At 42.4% G+C, this 22,307-nt stretch overlaps 1 protein-coding gene across 2 annotated transcripts in view; it reads left to right on the top strand.

The window, feature by feature from the left end:
* The first annotated feature begins 1,582 nt into the window (after positions 1 to 1,582).
* Positions 1,583 to 22,307, top strand: part of LOC114027892 (cadherin-5-like) — a 49,998-nt gene continuing 29,273 nt past the window's right edge. The window contains exons 1-2 of one of the 2 annotated variants that reach the window (XM_027842071.1): positions 1,583 to 1,725; positions 7,489 to 7,568. The gene's annotated coding sequence lies outside the window, so the exon portion shown is untranslated. The remainder of the gene's footprint in view (positions 1,726 to 7,488; positions 7,569 to 22,307) is intronic. The other variant, XM_027842070.1, reaches the window with a different exon arrangement.

Here is a 22,307-nt window from a genome sequence, read left to right on the forward strand (position 1 = left end):
ACCAAAAAATGAAAATGACAATTTTTGGAGGGGCTTCAAAAGAAGAGCCCTCTGTCAAACCAGCTGTAAAGTGGTGGGTTATGAAGTCATTTTGGAAAGCAATTCAGAACCATCCTCCAAAAGTGACCCAGAGAACAACATCTACCGTAACAACACCATAAAATGAAAGACTTAAGAACTCTTATTTAAATCAACCACCCAACCACAGCTCCAAAGGACCGGTAATGAAGCGTGCTACCCAACTCCCAAAGCCAAGGACAGAATGAAGCATACATTTCTGGACACGGCAAATGTGTGGATTTATGTTGCTTAACTCTGCTTATTTGTTACAAATATTGCGCTTTTGCTGTGGGACTAGGGAGGGAGGTTATGGGGAAAGAGAAAGGAGTTAGCAAATAATAGTATTCCTCTCCAAAAAGAAACAAAAGAATGTCTTTGAAATGCATTTAAAATTTCACAGAAAAGAACAGAAATGGAACTGAGAGGGAAACACAGAACACCTTTGAAAGTAGTATTGAATTTATATACTCTTTTAGAGTAAGCTGTACAAAATAGATTCATAGTTTCATATATAATCTTCTGCCCTGCTTTCAATACAGAAATGCCCTCTTTATTTTTTGGTGTTCATTAAATCAAAACAAAAAAGAATTAGAAAAAAAAGTGTTCTGTTCTATTGAGAGCTTTTAAAACTGGAAGGATCTCAGAGATAATATAGTCCAATAGCCTCATTTTAAAGAAGAGGGAAACTGAGGCCTAGATGGGGCAATGATTTGCCCAAGGCCACAAACCCAATTGGTGGCAGACCCAGCATTACAACCAAAAATTTTTGACTCCCAGGCTGCCGCTCTATCCTACTCCCCCATTGCACTTCCAGATCATTTTACAGATGTGTGAAATTAAGCCCAGAGAAGAGAAGTGATTTTCATTAAAGGCAGAAGAGTCTTCTGTTGACTCTTGATTCCAAGTCCTGTAAACCCCAAATCCACCCTGTGACCTTTTATTAGAAATCTGGAGCAGAGCGCCCAAATAATTCAATTACAAAGACGGAACTTGATTGATGGGGTGGAAAGGGCATTGAATTCAGAGTTAAGAGACCTGGATTCGACTCCTGACTGACGCTTGAATCCAATAAGTGCCTTCACCTACATCCCTTATAGGATCTTGGCCTCCCACAATGAACCTATAGCCCAAAACCCTCTAACCTTTTGCCCACCCCATTCCAGAGGCTTTGGACAAACTCTAGCCTTGGTTGCCCCTCACTCCAAAACGGTTGGGACCCTCTGCCTTGAGAATGCCAGGTGACTGACCTAGTCAGCTCTGAACAGTGTCCCAGGATACCCCCCTTAGGCCCAGCCCCAAAACTGTTTACCCTTATAAAATCAACAGGACAGACACAAAATCAACAGAGTCCTCCAGATTTCCAATATCCCAGAGGCAGTCCTTAGGAAGGTCCAGGGCAGCTCTGCCCCTCACAATGCAACCTCCACGTATCTGGAGCTTTCCTCTCCAAGCCTGACCCTCAGAGAAACAATAACAGGAAACCATGCCGGGGGGAAGCTGAGCTGGAAAAGCCGCAGGGAGGAGGGAGGCTGCACACACCCAGTGGCCCACTCGGGACAGGGGCGCCGAAGCCTCCGTGTGTTCTCCGCCGAGCCTTTCTCTTAGATTGGGCAGAAGGCAAAGGACCCAGGGACATTCAGCCCCACTTCCGGGGCCAAAGCTAAGGTAAGAGACCACTACTGTCTTGGGGGATAAACAGCTTTCTTGATTTCCTGTATCCCGATGGGGGGGAAAGAAGAGGACGGAAATTGGGGTAGAGTTTATTAGGAGGTTTAGGCCAGTAGGGAAAGTAAAATGTATACATATAAACATTCATAGATGCATGTTTGGGAAGCAAGTCATAGGAGATAGAGGTCCAGCCTTGGAAGTAAGGAAGAAATGGGGCCAATCGCTGCCCTGACACATACTGACCATACTGGCTGTGTGTCCACAGACAAGTAACATACCCTCTCGGTGCCCCAGCCTCTCTCAATCAAGGTAGGGGGATTTCTGTAGCAAGAGTTCCCAACATGGATAAAATCACAGATCTGGAACAAATATATGTATATGTGTGTGTGTGTGTGTGTGTGTGTGTGTGTGTGTAGATATAGATATGTATAATTATAGATATGTACACATCTATATACATAAAGTCTTTAAATCCTTGACTTGTCCAGTGTGACCCCCAATGTCTATTCCTTATGAAGAACTTTAAAGGTTCAGAAATGGAAAGCACAGCAAGAGGGGTGCAATAGACAAAGAGTCCTAGATTTGGAGTCAGAAAATCTGGATTCTTATTTTAGTGTTATTTGCTATATGTGTCCTTGGGTAACTCATTTAGATTCTGTGAGCCTCAGTTTCCTCCTCTGTAAAATAAAGGGTTTGGGCTAAGTAACCGCTGAGGTCATTTCTAGCTAGAAATCTACGTTTCCATGACCTTAGAAGGAAAGATCTGGACTAAAAAGGAACCTTAGAGCAGGGAAGGCTCTCTCATCTTGTCCACTTCCCACAGTTTATAAGAGAAGGGCACCCAGAAGACAGAGGAGTCGAACTCAAGGCTGATGCTCAGCCCTATTTCTTTTCCACGCCATTGGACTACTTCCAAGTAGTATCCTGTCTCTTTGCCTCTTCTGTCCTAGCGTGTTTTGAGTCTCTTTCCCCCACCCTGTCCGGTTTATCCACTTAATGACTTAGAGACTAAATTAGAAGGATGAAGTAAAGGGATTCACGGCAAGGCAGGAGACCACCCCCTCCAAGTTACCCCGAAAACAGTCTCCTCCAAATTCTTTTCCATCTTCTGCCCATTTTCCAAGTCATGAGACTGAGTTATAGTTCTGTGAGTTAGGTTCTCCCTTTGGAATTTTCTCCATCCCTGAAGTGAAAAGGATCCAGGCCAGTGTAGTGAGAGAAGCTTTGGGTAATCAAAAAGAGAGATAAGATACTTTCCTAATAAAAATGCCCCAGCCCAGTCACCTGCAATGTCAGCTAGCCTCAGGACTGTGCCCAGCCTGCCCTGGACACTTAAGGACCAGTCCTCCCCACTGCCTGCTCTGTAGCACTCCCTCATGGGATTTGGGCACCAAATATCCCCAAAGTTTGTCTCATAGTGACATGCCCTCCATGTCGCCTCCATGCCCTCACCTCAGGCACCGCCTTACAGCCAATTTTCACCAAGTTCAGTGGGGGAAAAGCATGATACAGTGGTAAGAGTCCTGGGCCAGGCACTGAAGGATCCGAATCAGGATCCCAGCCCTACCACCAACTCACTGTGTGGCCATGGCAAAGTCATTTTCCCAACCTCATCCTCAGTTTCCTCATCTGTAAAAAGAAGGAAAGTGTTTCACTGAATGTTCTCTAAGGTTTCTTCCAACTCTACCAATCTATGAATCTATGACTTTATGACCCAAAACTAGGAAATGAGATAAACAGTCCTGTGCTCTATGGCCCATGTTTGTGTGTGTGTGTGTGTGTGTGTGTGTGTGTGTGTGTGGGGGTGGGTGGGTGGGTGTGGGTGTGGGTGTGTGTTTAAAAGGTAAAAGAAGATACAAAATCAGAGAAAAACTAAAATTTTATGAGGAGCTCTTTTCTATTTAAAGGAAGGAAAAAGCCCTGCAGAATGGTGGAACACTGGTGGCCCAAAAGTCAGGAGTCCTGGGTTTTGGTCCCACCTGTTTCATGGTCACTGAATGACTTTGGCCAAATGATTTACTCCTTCTGGGCTGCAGTTTGCTCATCTCTCACAGGAGAGGGAACAACATAATGTAAGGCAAAGAGCATTGCCTCTGAGGTCAGAGGATGTGTGTTCAAGCCTTATCTCTGACTTTTGCTACCTAGGTGAATTCACTGCTCTGGGCCTCAGTTTTCCTCATCTGAGGAATCCATGGGCGGATTGCACTAGATGGATTCTGAGGTCCCTTTGACCCTAGATCTGTGATTTCTGACATTCCTTCACCATCATCCAAACATCTAATGATGTAAATGAATCAAAACCCTTTAGAAAGCTAATGTTATCCTAGGGGCAAAAAGTAAGGTGTGTGGGGTAAATTGTGGGGCACAGGTGAAAAGATCATTCCATCCCCACTCCCTGCCCTGAAAAGTGATATCTCTCACCTGCCTACTAAGGTTAGATGGTGCAATGAATAGAGCGCTTACCCTGGAGTCAGGAGGACCTGAGTTCAAATCCAGCCTCAGACATTTTCCAGCTGTGTGACTCTGGGCAAGTCACTTCATCTGTTTGCTTCAGTTTCTTCATCTGTAAAATGGGGTTAAGAATAGCACCCACCACCTAAGGGTGTTGTGAGGATCAAATGAGATAATTGATATAAAGGGCTTAGCTTAGGCACATAGTAAGTTCTATGTAAATGTTAGTCATTTATTATTAGCTATTTCTAAAGCCCCTGAAATTCCACCATTAAAGATTGTGTCTGTAGGACCAAAGAGGTATGAAGTAGTACTAAAAAAAATTAGATTTATTGTCAAGAAGCCTGAGTCTTGTTACTCATTAGCTATATGACTATCATTCCTCAGAGCCTCAGTTTCCTCACCTATGGAAATGGGAATAATAATTCTAAATCACTACCTCCCAAGGAAAGTACTCTGTATGCTATAGAGCTCTATGTAAAAGTAAGCTATCATGATCATCACCTCCCTGAGCACCCTCTTTTAAAAAATATTTAATATTTTTCCCCCAATTACATGTGAAAATAATTTTTAACATTTTTTTTAATTTTGAGTTTGAAGTTCTTTCCCTCTCTCCTTCCCTTCCCCCCTCTCTCCCCTCCCTTCCTCATTGAGAAGGCAAGCAATTTGATATAAGTTATACATAGCACCTTCTTTTAAAACCCTAAATGGAGGTCATGTAAGGGAATGAATAGTAAGTTTTTGTCAGGCACCAAGCCTCAGTGTGAATGAGGGCCTCAAATCTACAATTTCTCTTCTCTCTCAAATGGATTTGTGAACTCATCAATTGGGAACACCCTCTCCACCCACCTCCCACCATGATTCTATACGCAGTCATCCTGTGTGATTTTTGCCCTGGCCTTCCTAGCAGTTCCCCACAGGGGCTCCACCCACTGGGCTGGAAACCTTCCTCGCTTTCTCCTGGCATGTGGAGGCTATCAGCAGGGGACTCTAGTTTTCCACGTTCGTACCATATGACCAGCCTGTCATCATCTCTTCCTCTCCCTATCTGTAAAATAACACTTGTCCTTCCTACCTCACATGAGTATCAGAAGGAATGTGCTTTATAAGCCTAAAAGTGGAATATTCATGAAAGCTGGATAAGTAATGTTGTTAGACAGACGAGATGCCAGGCCCCTTGCAGTCCTAAAGTCCTACATAAATGAGAGGTAGCCAGGATCAGGTCTCTGAAAGAACAGCAGCTCTGGTAGGATGGGGATCAGGGGGAAAGATGTGGAGCTCAGAGTACTATGGGAGAAAAACAGTGCGCTGGGCCCTGGGCTGGGAACAGTGGTGAAGGGGCCAGGAGAAGAGAGAAGCCAAGGTAGGGGAGGCTTCCAAGGACATTCTGTGGGCTGCATCCTGCTTCTGAGAGCTCTGGTTGTAAGCTGAAATGGTGAACATGAGCACAGAGTTTAAGCCAAAGGAGGGTAATCCCCATCACTGTTAGTATCACCAAAGCACCTGGTACAGTGGGTGCATAATAAATGCAAATGGATGGGATAGAATAGGATGGGATGGCATGGTGAAAACAGTGCTGGATTTGGAGTCAAAAGTCTTAGAGAGTTAAATCCCCATTCTATTATTTATTATCTGTATATAACTATGGGCAAGTCACTTCCTGGGGTCCTATTGTCTTTTATGAAAAATAAGAAATGTGCTGCCTAAGATGATCTCTAAGGGCCCATTCAATTTTTAATCCTCTGGTCCCATGAGATAGACTGAAGTAGAATGGGGGAGGGGGCAGCTAGGTGGCGCAGTGGATAGAGCACTGACCCTGAAATCAGGAGGACCTGAGTTCAAATCCGACCTCAGACCAAATACTTGACACTTACTAGCTGTGTGACCCTGGGCAAGTCACTTAACCTCAATTGCCTAAAAGAAAAAAAAGAAAAAGAAATAGAATGGGGGAGGATGGAACAGGATAGGATTAAGTAAGATGGAATGGGTTAGGTTAGGATGAAATGAAAAATAACAGTAATAACAATGACAATAATAATAATAATTGACATACAGAACTTCAAAGTTTGCAAAATTCCTTCCTTACAATGAGCCAGTAAGATTGGTAAAGTATTACTATTGTCATTTTACAGATGAGAAAACAGAGGCTCTGAGAGTTTAAGCCACCTGCCCACAATCATACAGCTATTAAGTAGCTGAAGTAGGAATCAAATCCAAGTCTCCTGGGTCCAAGTCCAACACTCTATCCACTAGGCACACAGACAGGAAGATGGTATGGTTATAGTTGGTACAATGGATAGGGTGCTGGACCTGAAGTCAAAAAGACCTGAATTCAAATCCAGCCTCCGATACTTACTAGGTGGATGACCTTAGATAAGACACCTAACCTCTGTTTACCTTGGTTTCCTCAACTGTAAAATGAGGATAATAACAGTACCTACCTCCCAGGGCTGTTGTGAGAATTAAATGAGATAGGTGTAAAGTACTTAGCCCAGTGTCTAGCACATGGCACATAAATGATAGCTAGCATTGTTATTATTATTCTGTAACGTCATGGATCACACTGTCGGTTTTCATGGCAAAGATCCTGGAGTAGTTTACCATTTCCTTCTCCAGTGGATTAAGGTAAACAGAGGTTGAGTGACTTGGCCAGAGTCACACAGCTAGTAAGTGTCTGAGGTCAGATTTGAACTCAGGTCTGCCTGACTTCAGGCCCAGCACTCTATCCACTGAGCCATCTACCTGCCCCCTTATTATTATATAGGGAAGGGAAATCATAAAATAGCTAACTTTCAGTTAGTACTTTGTTTGCAATAGCTTTATACGTATTATCTGGTGTCTCACTACAACCCTGTAACACAGGTGCTATTATCTCCATTTTATAGATGAGGAAACAGAGGCTTTGTTGTTCAGTCATTTCAGTCATGTCTGATTCTTCATGACCCCATTTGGTTCACGAAGAGAAGCTAAAAGATATTAAGTCACCGGCTCAGAGTCACACAGCTAGTGAGTGTCTGAGACCAGATTTGAACTCAGGTCTTCCTGACTCTAAGCCTAATACTCTATGCAGTGATTCGCTTAAGGAATAATGCAGAATTAAATGAGATGGAATAATAAGGAAAAGTATAGAAAGGAATAAAAGAATTGTTACTGAGATGTCTTCCACCTCCTCTTTCCCTTCTCCCTCTCCTCCACTTCCTCCTTTCCTCTGCCATATTCCTTCCCTAACTTTTCACCTTTCTTGCCTTCCTTCCAAGTTTCTCTCTGTGTTCTAACTAGAAAACCTTTGTTCTACATTTGGTTCACCAGGGCATACTCAGGACTGCTGAAGCTGCTATGCTCTGAATTAACCATCCCCTCGAACAAGAACAGAGGACTCTTTTTTTAAGGTAACCACAGTTACCTACTTACAAGAGACCATCTGGTCTCTTCGTCGCTTTGTCTGGACTGTCAGGGAGTTACCCTGAGAGGGTTAAGTTTAGAAGAGCCAGGCGGGACCAACCTGGATGATTGTTTTGCTGAAACAAAAGCAGGATGTGAAAAACAGGAAAGCAGGAGGAGTCATGTTTAGTTTTAAACTTAGAAGCACCAGTGACTCATGGCCCTTTGCTAAGACAAAGTAGGGGATGAGAGATCATTCTCAGGTGGAGAAGCTGGTCAAGGTAGCAAGAGTCAAATAAAAATCTATTTTATCAGTTGGTTATTTTCCTTGCCCACTGCTGGTGTGCAACTATTGGAGTTTTTCTCCTCTCTTTCCAGTAACAAAAGGGAACCATGGCCAAATCAGTCAGTGGACAAGCATTATAAGTACTATGTGCCAGGCACTGTGCTAAGCATTGAAAGTACAACAAAAGGCAAAAAGAAGCCCTGCCCTCATGAGCTTACACTCTAATGGGGGAGGCAACATGAAAATAACTGGGTGAGTACAAGATAAAAACAGAGTAGATAGATGTGAAGCAATCTGAGAGGATAACACCCCCCCCCACCACCCAGGTTACTTCTACACTGGCAAAATCAGTCACAGAGCTACAAACTCTCAGTCTTGGTAGGGACATCAGAGGTGTTGTTGTTGAGTTATTTTTTCAGTTGTGTCTGACTCTTTGTGACCCCACTTGGTGTTTTCTTGGCAAAGATACTGGAGTGGTTTTTCATTTCCTCCTCCAGTTCATTTGACAGATGAGGAACTGAGGCAAACTGGGTTAAGTGACTTGCCCAGGGTCACACAGCTCGTAAGTATCTGAGACCAGATTTGTACCCAGGAAGATGAGTCTTCCTGACTCCAAGCCCAGCACTCTATCTGCTACGATGGCAGCACTTAACTGCCATTGCATCAGAGGTCTAAACCACATCTGATTAGGGATTCCCTCTATATCCTCTAACATCCCCCCCAAATGGTCATCCCCTTAAATACTTCCAGTGATGGAAATCACACTATTTTCCAAGGCAGCCCAGTCTACTTTTGGTTCAAATTGTAAGCAAGTTCTTCTTTGTATTGGGAGAGAAATCTACCCCTGTACAATTTACAGAATCATAGAATTTACAGCTAAAATGGGAACTCAGAGATAACTGATCCGAGACCCTCATTACCTCCATTGCTTTTCATGTTGCCATTTTGGGACAATGAAGAACAAAACTAATTTATCCACTACATAATGGCCCGCAAATATTTGACTGTCCACTATATTATTTTCTTATCTGAGATCCCTAATTCCTTCAGCAGATACTCATATGGCAGGACCTCTGATGCCCTCAGAATCCTGGTCACCTGCCTCAAGACACAGTTCTATTTTTCAATGTCCTTCTAAAAATGTTTTGTCCAGGCCTAAATAAGATTCTCCAAATATGGACCAATGGAGGCAGAAGACAATAGGATCTTCACCTCCCCAGTAATGGATACTGTATCTCTCTTTCTGAGATCTAGGACAGCACAAAGTTTTTTGGCTGCCATATCACACTGTTGACTCCCACTGACCCTGAAGTCCACTAAAACCACCAGATTTTCCCCATGGAATGCTATCTTGCCCTTCTTTCATACTCATACTTTTGAGGTGGATTTTTTAAAAGCTCAAGCATAGGACATTTATCCCTATTAAGCTCCATCTTTGTGGATGCTATAGATGTTTTTAGATTATTCCTATTTCATGGATGAGAAAACTGAGGCTCAGAGATACTAAGTAATTTGGTCACAGTCATAGGGTTTGAGCCCATTTCTCTTATGGTTCTTTCAGTTCCCTTTCCACTACAACACATGCACCTCTTTCTCTAAGAGTAAAAAATGTGAATGGCTATTGTGAAAATTGGCTGAAGGAACAGGAGAACATGTTAGCTGCCTTCAAGGACTGGTCATGTCAAAAAGGGCTTAGACTTGCTCTGCTTGGAGTAATTGTATAAGGTGCAGAAAGTCTGATTTTGTCACATTGTAAGAAAATCCAGCAAGATGGCTCAGTGGATAGAGCCCTGGGCCTGGAATCAGGAAGACCTGAGGTTAAATCCAGCCTCATGCTAACTAACTGGGTGACCCTGGGCAAGCCACTTAACTTATGTTTGCCTCAGTTTCCTCATCTGTAAAATGAGCTAGAGAAGGAAATGGCAAACTAGTATCTTTGCCAAGAAAACTCCAAACGGGGTCATGAAGAATCAGACATGACTGCACAAGAACAACAAAGAAATTACATGATTTACAGCCATAGGACAACATGAGAAGACTATCAATGTTAATAAAGATGGACCCTTGTCTCAAGGTCTGTTGTTCCCAGGAACTCTGACTTCAGTCTGGCACTGTATAAATGTTTGTTCTCCTATACTTTTCCCTCCCCTTCATCCAAGTCATTGATGAAATATTGAATAGAATGAAGCCAAGCATAGATCCCAGGAACAATCCAATAGAGACCCCCATTCAGGTTGCTATCATGCAACCACCACTGCTTGGGTCTCATTAATCAGTCAGTTTCAAATCAACTTAATTGTGCTATCATGGCGCCAACATCTCTCCATCAAGGGAACAAGTACACCATGAAAGACTATCAAATGCCTTGTAAAATCTAGGTATTCAATGTCTATAGCATTCCCTGAACTTGGCAGCCCAGTAATCCTACCAAAAAAAGGAAATAAGGTCAAGCTGAAATGACTTATTCTTGTCGAACCTATAGTATTCACCCCACTCTTTTCCAAGTACTCACATACCATTCATTTAACCGTAAGTCCAAAATTTTTCCAGGAATCAAAATCAAGCTTACCAATCAATATTCAGTCAAGATACTGGTGTGCTAGACACTGGGCATACAAAGACAAAAATGAGACAATCCTTGGGTTGAAGAAGCTTGCACTCTATCAGGGGAGATAAGGTGTACAAAATAATATAGATATGAAATAAATCCATGATCATTTTAGAAGGGAGATACTGGCAGCTGGGAGAATCAGGAAAGATCTAATGTAGGAAGTGGCATTTGAGTCAAGCTTTAAAGGAAGCTACGGATTCTAAGAAATGGAGGCAAGGACTGGGCATGAGGGAAAAGCCTACACAAAGCAAAAAGGTTGGGAGGTAGAATGTAGTGAGTAAGGAAACCCCACTCAGGCCAGTTGTGCTAGACTTCAGGATATATGAAGGGAAGTAACGTATAATTAGACTAGAAAGATAGGTTGAAGCCAGGTCACAAAGGGCGATTAAGTGGCACATTCGGCCTGGATTCAGAAAAACCTGACTTCAGATCTGGCCTCAGCATAAGATGAGCTGTGTGACCCTAGGCAAGTCACCTAACCCTCCATTTGCCTCAATTTCTACTCCCAGGGTTATTGTGAGGATCAAATGAGATGTTTGTAAACCACTTAGTACAGTGTCTTACTTCCTTACTTTAAATGTCAAACAAAGGAATTATGTTTAATCCTAGCGATGATAGGGAGGAGCCATTGGAGTTTATGGAGCAGGATAGTGACATGGTCAGACCTGCGCATTTGGAAAATCACCTGTGCAGTGGTATGCAGGAGGGACTACAAAAGAAAGAGACCAGGTAGGAAGACCAGTTAAGAGATTGTTGAGATAGTCCAGGTGAGAAGTGATAAGGGCCTAAATTGTGGCAGTGGCCATGTGAGTGAAGAGAAGAGGATGGATGTGAGACACATTATAGAGGTAGAATCAACAAGATGGCGACTGATTGGATATGGAAGGTGAGGAAGAGTGAGAAATCCAGGGTGACCCCCAGGTTGCAAACCTAGATAACCAGGTTTGAAGATTCTACCCTCTTTCCTTCTTTAAAAAATGGGACATTTTAGGAAGATATCGACCAGCTAAAATACATCCAGAGGAGGGCAACCAAGATTGTAAAGTGGTCATCTACCACTTTCGATAACTTACATCATATGATCCTTATAAGGACTGGTCGTGTGAAAGAAGATTTGCACCACTTTGACTAATTGTACAAAGTGCAGAATGTCTGATTTAGTTACATTGTAAGGAATTCCCATGATCTGTAGCCACAGGGCATCATCAGAAAACTTTAAAAAGATGGGCTCTTGTCTCAGGGAGAAACTCAGGGTCATTAAAAAACACTTTATAATTTCCCAGAGGCAATGCAACCCTATCTCACTAACTCATTCAACAAGTATTTTTATTGTAACTACCATCTGAAGCTATGTGGACTAGGAGGACTCCTGTTGAGTCCTAGACCCAGTTCTTTGTCCATTTGCATTTGTCCATGAGAGGGAACATTAGATTCTCTGAAGAACTGAAATTAAGGATCAACTAAAAGGCAATGTGGACATACATGGTGGGCATGAGCAAGAAAGAGAGAGCAAAGAATGTCTGCAGAGAAATGTGTCACTGGAAAAATACAGGCCAATTCTATAACAAACCTGACCTGATCAATGGACAGCTCATAGTGGCAGAAGAACTGGAGAAAGGGCTCCAGTATATTGAGTGAATCTCCTGGGTCAAACTTATGGGAAGATTTGGATCTAAGTTGCACAGGATGGACCAGCATAGATGTGTTGAAATTGGCATAGGATGATATGATTATAGATTTAGATCTAAAAAATTTTGGAGACCATTGACTCTAGTCCCTTCATTTTATAGAGAAGAAAAACAAGTCACAGAGAGGTTAAATGATTTTCCTAGGGTCATGCAGTTAGTAAGAGGCAGCTGGTGACTCAGTGAGTAGAGCACTGGACCTGGAGTCAGGAAGACCTGAGTTCAAATCCAGCCTCAGACATTTCCTAGCTGTGTGACTCTGGGCAAGTCACTCAACCTCTGTTTGTCTTAATCCATTGGAAAAGCAAACCATTCCAGTATCTTTGCCAAAAAAAAAAAAAAAAACACCATAGGGGCAGCTAGGTGGCACAGTGGATAGAGCACCAGCCCTGGATTCAGGAGGACCTGAATTCAAATCTGGCCTTAGACACGTAACGCTTACTAGATGTGTGATCCTGGGCAAGTCACTTAACCCCATTGCCTAGCCAAGAAAACAAAAACAAAAAAAAAACCTGTGAACAGTATGGTCCATGGAGTCATGAAGAGTCAGACATGACCAAATAACAACACAGCTAGTAAATGTCTTAGGTGGGTTTGGAATCTAGATCTTCCTGACTCCAAGTCTAGTGCTGTATCCACCAGACTAAACAATCTATCATTAGAAGGAGTGTCCACATGGCAAAAGCCAAGGATCCATTAGAGTATTGGATTAAGAAAATTAGAGCTGTACAAAATGGAATTGGCTCCTTTAGGATGAAGATTTTCAAGACCAGCTTAGATGGTTATTTGCTAGAGATGTAAAAAGGATTCAAGTGTAGACTGGCATCCAAATAATGTCAAGGGAACTATAGGAAAGCTTTCAGGATGTTGGGCATGTCCTCTGTGGTGGATTGCCTAGAGGACATAAACAAGAGATACACAGGATAGACCGGCAAGGACAGGCCATTATCTCCATCACTGGAAGGAGTACCCCGCATCAATAATATGATAAATCTATTGAGGTTGAAGTTGCACATGGACTAGACCACTGAGTCCATGACAGTGGAGTGTTCCCCAATAGTGAAATTCCATGATTTTATGAATCTGTATATAAAGATGCATTTAAGACCCTGCTTTTAAGTATATGCTATCTTGCATCTTTTCACTTCGATTCAACAAAGATAAATTACATGCTGTTTGTGTCAAGGTAATGTCTCAGACACTTGGGATATTAAAAAAAAAATAGCCCCTGCCTTCAAAGAGATTTTATTCCCCTGGGGGGTGCAATGCTTCCACATTTTATGCAAATACAAAGTAATTTCAGGAGAGAGAGAACATTAACAAATAGTGAGGCAGGGTCAGAAAAGAGATAGGAAGGGTTAGATGGTGGATCTACCACTACACTTAGAATCAGGTTGATGGAAAAAAAGGAAGGAGGGAAGGAAGTAAGAAGGAAGTAGCATAGAGAACCAGACTGGGGAGGGCCTTAAATGCTAGGTTGAGATACCTGTATTTTATCCCCAAGTCAATAGCAAGCCCCTGAAAAGAATCTTTAATTGTTCAGTATCTTGGTTCCCCTGCTATAATGTAAGCTCTTAGATGTTTCATGAGTTGTTTGTAAGGAAAGCATTTTGTAAACTGTAAAGTGCCATAAACGTGTGAGCTTTCATAATTATTCATCACCAGTTTATATAATCTCAGTTCTCTAGAAGTTGAGCAAAGAGGGAGATGATGGGGGCCTAAAGTTGTCAGAGAAGGCAGTCCTTGAGCTAAGCCAGGGTTATTATGATTAATAATAGAAAGACAATTCTGCAGTACTTTAAGGTTTATAATTTTTCTTTTTTTTCTTTTCATCCTTGTGAAGGAGGCAATGCATGTGTTAGCAACCCCATGTTATATTAATTAGTCCATCAATCAAAAAGTATTCATTAGGTGTTTACCATGTGCCTGACACTGTGCTAGGCACCTGAGAGACAGACGAAAATGAAACAATGCCTGTCCTCAAGGAACTTACATTCTATCAGGATAAACAACATCTACTCATCTAAGTACAAGCACAACATGTACAAAGTAAAATACCCAGTAATTTAAGGGAGTTCTAGCAGCTGAGACATTGGGGAGGGGAATCAGGACAGACCTCTAGTATATAAATTCTTAATCTGGGATAAATGGACCCCTGTTTCAGGGGTCCATGAACTTGAATGGGAAAAAAAATCACATCTGTATTTCCCATATAATTGATTTCCTTTGTAATCTTATGTATCTTATTTTATGAGTTTAAAGACAGTTTAAAGTCTGAGGAGGGGTCCACAGGCTTCACCAGACCACCAAAGAAGTCTACTAAAAAGGTTAAGAACCCCTCCTCTAGAAGGAGGTAGTACCTGAGATGAGCTTTGAAGGAGTCAAGAGATTATAAGAGGCAGAAATAAAGAAAGAGCATTCTGGGCAAGGGAGACAGCGTTCAACTCAGAGAGATACATTGACTCACAGTCACTTTACTAGTAAGTGACAAGGTTAGGATTTGAACCTAGATCTTTGGACTTCAAATCCAGTGCTCTCCATTATAGGATAAGAATGAAGGAAAGTGAATAGTTAAATGATTTGTTCTTCCTTTATGCACCTTTCCTAACTCTCCCGTCCCCAGATGACTGGACAGTCGAAGCATGAGGAACCAAAATTAGATTGGGTGGATTCCTTCCCAGCTGCTAAAGGAGAAGGACCAAGCACTCAAATGATCCACTTCTAAAGTAGGTCAAAGTTGGGCCCATTCTGTGGCCACTGATTCAACGGGAGGCCACAGACTCCCAGTGAATCAGGGGTCACAGAATATGACAGGGCTCTAGTAATAGATTTGTAGAAGAATAACAGAAATCTTGATCTAGAGGGGGGGGAAAACCAGGAACCTTGATTTAGGGGAAAAAAGGAAAGAAATAAAACTTTAACCATGTAGTTTAGTCCTCTCAACAGAGTGAAGGCAAGCAACCATGTCAGCAGAGAGGCAAGGGGGGAGCTAACATGTGGACGAAGCCTGCGCTACGGATAATCTGCAAAATGGATAATTGAGAGTCATGAAAAGCAATAATTCTCCAGATGTGGCTTGACCAGGGCAAAGTATGAGGGACTTTGGTTCAGCTCTATCACATTTAGGGAGAGGCATTCACAAGGTAGAGAATGATCAGAGGAGAGTGCCAGGATCATAGCATAAGATCAGCTGAAGGAAGAAGAGAAGAGATGCTTCACGGAGTCATAATATCCATCTTCAAGCAAGAGAGACTTTCAAGGAGGAAAGATTAAACTTGTTTTGATTAGCCCCAGAAAAAAAAATAATAGCAATGGCCTACAAGTTGGCCCAAACCTGGTTTCTTTAGTGTAAGGAAATCCCAAGGAGGAAAGTCCCTCTTAACAATGATGATGGGGAGCTGTCCTACAAATTATCATCTCAGATAGTGGTCTCAGGTGGGTCCATCTGGGAGGATAACAGATTTATTAAGGGTAGCGATGGTCTGAATAGAGCTATGGGAAGCTATGGGAAAGCAAATTTTGATTTGGCATAAGAAGAAACTTTCTAAAAATTAGGCCCAGAGGTATAGCTAAAAATTTTGGAATCTAGGAAAAAGAAGGGAATAAGTATGTGTGTGTGTGTGTGTGTGTGTGTGTGTGTCTGTATACCCATACACACACACACACACATACACATATATATGTATCACCCATTATATATATATCATGATATATATATATATATCTCACATACTATACATATATATAAACACCTACTATATTATATGTGTGTATACACACATATATATAGTACCTGCTATGTGCCAGGCACTGTGCTAAGTACCATGTATATATATACATACATACATACATACATACATACATATACATCTATATATATATTTTTTTCCTCACAGCAACCCTTCAAGGTAAATGCTATTATTATCCCCATTTTACATTTGAGGAAACTGAGGCAGACAGAAGTTAAGTGATTTACGCAGGGTCACACAGTTAATAAGTGTCTGAGGTCAGTTTTAACCCAGGTCTTCCTGACTCTAGGGTAAGCAGCTGCTTCTGGGCACATCTAGGGCCAGAGGCAAGAAGCAAGAAATATACTTGCAAATCCACTTTTTATGAGAAGTTAGGGAAGAGATACTGGGTCATAAGACCTGATAAGGATAGAGACTCCAGTATACCAGCCCAAAACAAGGAAACAAAGACCCTGGGGCAATGGCCTCCACAGGCAAAAGACCCATAGAGTAACCCAATGTTGCTTCTAGGGAAACTACTGCTTTTAAGATCGTGTCTCCTCCCACCACCACCACCAAGGGGAGGAAAGAGAGAACAATCAAAAAATAAATTTTTGAAACTGATTATTCTTGTGACTAGATGTTAGGATGGGCTGTTTCAATGATGCTGAAGGAGTGTAAATGCTGTCAGCACCCTCTAGATTTTGGTGCCCTAGGGCAATGTCACTCTTACCCCGCTTCAGCTATAGCTCTGACCCCATCAGACCCAGTATCAGAGTTGACTCAAAGTAGAACAACTTCAGAAGGTAATGAATCCACGCCCCCCATCACTGGACATCTTTAAGAATAAGCTATATGACCACTTAGTAGGGATGTTGAAGAAGGGATGTCTACTCCAATATAAGTTGACTAATTCTAGGATTCTGTTTGGGAAAAGGAAGAGAAAGGAAGAAGATGAGAAATCTGCCCTTCAGTGACCTGGAAAAGTAAAGGCATCTCCCTAAATATCTAATAATAATAATGGCTCAGCAGCCACCCATAGTGGGGAGGAATATTCATAATAATAACAAGGACTCCCATTTACATGAACTTTTAAGGTTCACAAAGTGCCTAAAGTGCAAGCCTCTTCAAAAATATTTCTTTCTTCTGCCCACATGGCACCATCAGAAGAATCTTTTGTAGACACAATTCCCTTGAAGGTAGAGGATCTATTTCTGACTCTGCCATTGACTTAGGATAATTTCTTTCCCTTTTCTGGGACTCAGTCTCCCCAACAAACAGAGCTAAAATCTGCACCACCTCCCTTACAGGATTGTTGTAAGGAATGTGCTCCAAGTGTTGTAGGAATGGGGGTGATGATTGCAAGGATAATTACTCATCAGAGACTAGAGGGAGTGGGCAATGGGGAGTGGCTGAAGCCCTTCCCCTCTCACCACCACAGGCCCACAACAAAAACATGTTCTGTTATCTCTTCCTGTTGGCCTCCTAACTCCTGAACCTGGAAACCCCAGCTCCATGGGGTTCTCTAAGGGGATCTCCATGGGGAGAGTCCAGAGGCCAATGGGAAGTGGTTACACACAGCTGGGCTGGGCGGGCTGGGGAAGACAGTGGGGTGCGTACATACTCCCACCTAGGATCATTCTTTCGGTTCTGCCAAAATTAAATCCTGCCTCTCCATCCCAGTACTGACCCTGCTCCCTAGGAAGCTTCTTTCTTCATGCTTTAGTTTCAACTGTCAGCTTCCAATAATCTGCTTCTTGCCTTTAATTAAGATGGAAGGGACAGCCGCTGGGTTGCTTAGAACATTGCTGTCGCTTGACTCCAGTAGAGAAGAGAGTGTGTACCCACAATCGGTGTGTATTTGTTTGCTTTTGTCTTTGTGGGAGCATGGAAGCAGTGTGATATAAAAGAAAGACTGGGGATCTCTCAAAAATTAAGGTGAATGGGGGGAAATTCCAGGGATGCAGATTTCAGACCAAAGCAAGTAAGAAGTTGGCAGCTATTAGAATTTGTTCAAGATAGAGTGGGCTGCTTCATGAAGCAGTAAACTGCCCTTCACTGAAGGTTACCAAGCAGAGGCTAAATGAGCATTTGTTGGGGCTACTGTCAAAGGAATTCTTGCGTCAAGAAGGACATAGGCACAAATGGCCTCTTTTGGCCCTGCAAACTGAGATTTGAGGATTCTTGGGTTGGGGAGGCAATAGGTGCCAGAGAATTTGGAGTCAGAGGATTGGGGCAAGAAACCCAGCTCTGTCATATAACCAATTTGAGCTTAGGCAAGTAGCTTCACTTTGGGGTGCCTCAGTTTCCTCCTCTGTAAAATAAAGGGGTTTTAATTAAATGGTCTCTTAAATCCCTTCCAGCTCTGAACACTATAATCTTCTTACCCTAGAACAATATTTATTCAATTCCCTTTTATATCACACTTCTCAGAGGCAGGGAGACTGACTAGTAGAAAGCAGAGAGCTCAAGAGGAAGAAGGAATAACTGGCAACAGGATGAATGATCATGGCAAAGCAAGAGAAGGGAAATGGGGAAAATTAAAGGGCAGTGAATTTCCCATTGGGCTAGCTTTTCTTCAGCCAGAAAAGTTACTTATCTTACATAGTTACAAAGCTCCAAGCCTCAGCCAAGGTCCTGGGTCCCTTACACTGAAGATCTATGTGCTCTTCCCTAAAAGGCATCTATTTTCACACTGCCTTTCTTTTTCATTCATAGTTAAGGGCCAGGGGAGAAAAAACTCAAAGACAGATTCGTATAGAATATTTGTTTAACCTATTGTGATCTGTTTGAGGGCAGAAACTGTCTTCTGCCTCTGTATCCCCAGCATTTAGCCTAGTGCTTAGCACAATAATAAATGTTTACAGACTGACTCTCCTTTCTTAAGTTCACTAATATGGAGACCAAAATGTGGGTGGGATATGTATATGCAAAGAGACTCAATCAGAGCTGGTGAAACAGAAGTCGGAAATGGGCAAAGATGTTGACATCAGATTAAATTCATTTCTCCTCTGTTTTAGCCCCTGGGATAGGACACAAAGGAGTGCATGGACAAAGGCATTTTGACAATGAACATATAAAGGATTTTCTGTATTCGGTCAAAGTCAAAATCCTTCCACCAGCTAATGTTCGACAATAATCAGTGTATCATTTCCTGATCTAACTGTTGCCTCTTGTCTACATCAGCAGCTGTTAGCACATCAGATCTGTGAGTTTATTAAAGTGAAAATTTTGCTCAGGAATCGCAAGTTGGATTGCTTGGTTAGCTGTTCTGGTCATGCAGTCAAGCAATAACCATTATGTGTCAGGCAAGATGTGCTAATAGTCCTTAATGAGGATGAAGGTAAATGAACATACCACTTGAAAATAAATGGGTCAGCAGAGGTGAAATTTAAATGTGTTGATAATTGGCAGGTGGTGGATCACAATGGAAAGTGCTCTGGATTTAAATCTGAACTGAGATTACAAACCAGATATTGGAACATTTATGAACTGTGTGACCACTGGCAAGGAAGACAGAATGAGTTATGAAGTCAAGGGCTGGACTTTGGGGCAGAAAGACCGAACTTCAAATACTGATTGAGATACTTACTAGCTATATGAACTTCTTTGGATCTCAATGACCTCAACTATAAAACAAGAGGATAGAGTATAAGCATTTACATAGCACCTATTGTGTGCCAGGCACTGTGCTAAGTGCTTTTTACCAATATTAACTCATTTTGTCCTCACAACAACCCTGGGAGGTAAGTGCCATTATGATTCCCACTTTACATTTGAGGAAACTGAAGCAGACAGAGATTAAACGACTTGCCCAAGGTCACACAGATAGTCTTATACTGAGGCCAGATTTGAACTTAGGTCTATCCCTGACTCCAGGACCAGCTGTATCCACTGTGCCACCAGCTGCCTTTTAACGCAATATATACAATGACCTCTACAGTCCCTTCCAGCTATGATTCTACAAACTCTCTATATCTGTTTTCTCATCTATAAAATTGGAATAACAAGAGTGCCACTAACTACTTCACAGGACAGTGAAAAAAAAAAACCAAACACTTTGTAACAATTGTAAAAGTACCATAGATATAAACCATCATTATCATTGTTTGTTGATGGACAAAAGACCCCCTCAAAGGACTTTCCCCTTGTGTAGACTATCTCACTCTGTCCCCTGCATTTAAAGATAACAGTGGTGAGAAAGTACTTTTCTTGTGTGCACAAATGTGGCAGAAAAGACAGACATAGAATCCCAAGGCATGTCCACCTTGTTCCCAAAATTACATTTCACAGGTAACCTCTAAGTATGTATAAGGCTGGATAGCCTTTCTAAATCATATCCTTCACCCTTTGGGACCCAGAAACTAACTCTTTCCTGGGGGAATCAATCAGTCAATCAACAAGCATTTATTGGCACCTACTATATGCAAAGACAAAAGGAAATACAATCCCTGTCCTCAGAGATTTACCATGGCGGGAGGGGAGGATAGGTACCAAATTCATTCAAGGCAATGGTGGGAGATACTAGAAACCTGAAGGATCAGGAAAGATATCATGAGCCTTCAGGAATAGTAAGGTGAAGAGTTTGCCTAGAACACAGAGAGAGAAGAGGGTGTAAGAAGAACGTGTAATAAGGGTGGAAAAAGAGGTTAGGGTCAGGGTTATGAAAGGCTTTAAAATGTCAGTCAGAGGAGTATACATTTGAACCTGGAGGTCCTAGGGAGCCATCCATGTTACTAAGACAAAAAGTGATATAGTCAGATCTATCTTAGAAAGATTGATCTGGGGGCAGCTATGTGGAGAGGGGAGGAGGACTGAAGGCAGGGAGACCAATTAATTAGGAAGCTATTTCAATGATCAAAAGCCAAGAAGATGTATGGATTAAAATGGTCTAACCTACAAGAAAAGAAACTGAGGCAGAGCTCTGAGCCAATGACTCTTTATTAAAGGGTCATGGTCCCCTCTAATGAAGTGGATCTCACATCTTCCTCCCTATCTGAGATGCTCCATTCTTCCTGGGCCTTATTTCTATAAGGCTTGATACCAGATTTGATATCCAAACATTCTAAAGGAGCTATACAAAGTACAGAGTCCCATTGGTTGATAGACTTTGTTTCGTGGACCAAAAATGATGCATCAGCTAGAAATGGTACGTCAGCAGTGGAGGGTCTCAGCTTGGACAAAGCATGGGGCTTCTCCACTGACTAAGTGGGCATAAGATGGGCATAAAATGGTCACCTTACGTTGAACGAGAGAGAATGGTCCAGAGGTACAAAAATAAGTTGGAGGACTTTCCATGTAATTGAATCACCTCCGCCACACTGGGCTTGGTCACCATGACAAGGAAAAACAAGGGTGGAGGGCCTCTAGTTAGTTAGTTTCCTAGGATTAAGCATGTGAACTTATAATCTGCATCTCACAGCTCTGGGACCTAATATACAGAATTTATAATCACTATCCCTACGGAATCATAGCAAACTGATTAATACTGATGGGAATAAAGTAGTAATTCATCCAAATGAATTATTTCTCACAAGGGTCTGAGCTAGGATGGTGACCATGTGAGCCAAAAGGAAGAAAAGGATTCCAGATATGTGTCAAGGGGACAGGAATGACACGATTTGGCAATGTTGTCCGGGAAAGGAGGAAGTGGGAGGGGGCTTGAGGAAGTGGTCAAATTAGTCAAAGCTGATTCTGAGGTTTCTGAGTCTGAGTGATTAGGAAGATGGTGGTGCCATCAACAGATGGACAAAAGGATGCTGAAAGGAGGGGCAGGTTTAGGGGGAAGGTATGAGCTCAGGTCTGGATGTGCTGAGTGTGAGATATTGGTGGGTAGGGAAGTCCTCCCAGCAATTGGAAATTCGCTCTCCCATTAATGGTGGCTAAGCTCTCAGCTGACTCTTCTAGGGATCTATGGTGGGACTTATCTCTGCAGGCCTGGGCTTGAAGTCAGAAGATCTGGGTTCAAATTCTTAGCCCACTATTTACTGGACAAATCACATCCTTTTCCTGTCCTCAGTTTCTTCATTTTGCTGTGTAGGTAACACAGGAATAATGAGACCCCAGAGTATTAATCTTGTCTTGGGGTTTATTGCGTTCTCCAACAAGGAAGCCCCCTCCCCACCCCCATCTACATGGGCAAAGACTCCCCAAAGGAACAAAAGGACAAATCACAAAGGAAAGGGAAGCCTTCAGGCAAAGGGAGATTGGGAGGGGATGTTGCAAGAGCTGGCTGATTAGTGAAGATATCTTAACCTAAATGACCAAGCTGACTCCTGGAATCAGGGAATCTTTGAAGTCTGCCTGAACAGACATTATTACACAGGATGTTCTTGTGGAAGGGTCATTGGGGTGGGGATCGGGCAAAGAGGTGGTTTAGTTGATGAGATAGTGCTTAACACAAGAGGGAGGGAGCTGTGCTCAGTTCACCAAGAAGG

This window comes from Vombatus ursinus, unplaced genomic scaffold (assembly GCF_900497805.2).
Source record: "Vombatus ursinus unplaced genomic scaffold, bare-nosed wombat genome assembly UNPS02014864.1, whole genome shotgun sequence".
Taxonomy (NCBI): Eukaryota; Metazoa; Chordata; class Mammalia; order Diprotodontia; family Vombatidae; genus Vombatus; species Vombatus ursinus.